Raw genomic sequence first — 632 nt, forward strand, 5'->3', positions numbered from 1 at the left:
ACAAAGGTTATAGTGACCAGTCTGATAGTCGTATTGGAAAGACAGGCCGGACTGACTATGTATGATTGTGGAGGTTGCACAGCACATCCCTAATTCAGGGAAGACAAAAGTAAGAGCAAAATCCAGCTCAGGACCACAGAATTCCCAATTGCTCCTTCCATTATCACTGCCACTGCCATTAATCCCAAATTAGGAGAGATGCGAAGAGGAGTACAGTGCAGGGACAACACAAAAAGGGACAAGACTGCATAGAAAAATATGTAGAGAGAAAAAGAAGCCAAGAGGGATTTGCAGAAGTTATATTCGTGATGAAGGATGATAAAAGGGGGAAATATCCCAGGAATCAGGAAAATAGACATACAATCCAGGAAGCAGCATAGAACATTGAGCTTAATAAATCTAAAAGGAGCAAACAGCACAGCATCTCCACTCCGATGCAGATGGGAAAATTATTGTAGGTCATATTTAACAATGGCAGAGCTAATGAGGAGTAAGATGTTTTAAGTGCTGTGCAGCCTGTGGTTGTATGAAGTTATCATATTAGATATTTCCAGTTAGACTTATCATATCCAGTTGCTCTAATGTTCAAACCAAACCTGAAGAGGCCAGATTATATACTGAATTGTTTTTGG

General features: G+C 40.2%; 1 pseudogene; it reads left to right on the top strand.

The window, feature by feature from the left end:
* Window positions 1-632, top strand: part of LOC119594335 — a 20,263-nt pseudogene that overhangs the window by 9,587 nt on the left and 10,044 nt on the right.

This window comes from Penaeus monodon, chromosome 33 (assembly GCF_015228065.2).
Source record: "Penaeus monodon isolate SGIC_2016 chromosome 33, NSTDA_Pmon_1, whole genome shotgun sequence".
NCBI classification, from domain to species: Eukaryota; Metazoa; Arthropoda; class Malacostraca; order Decapoda; family Penaeidae; genus Penaeus; species Penaeus monodon.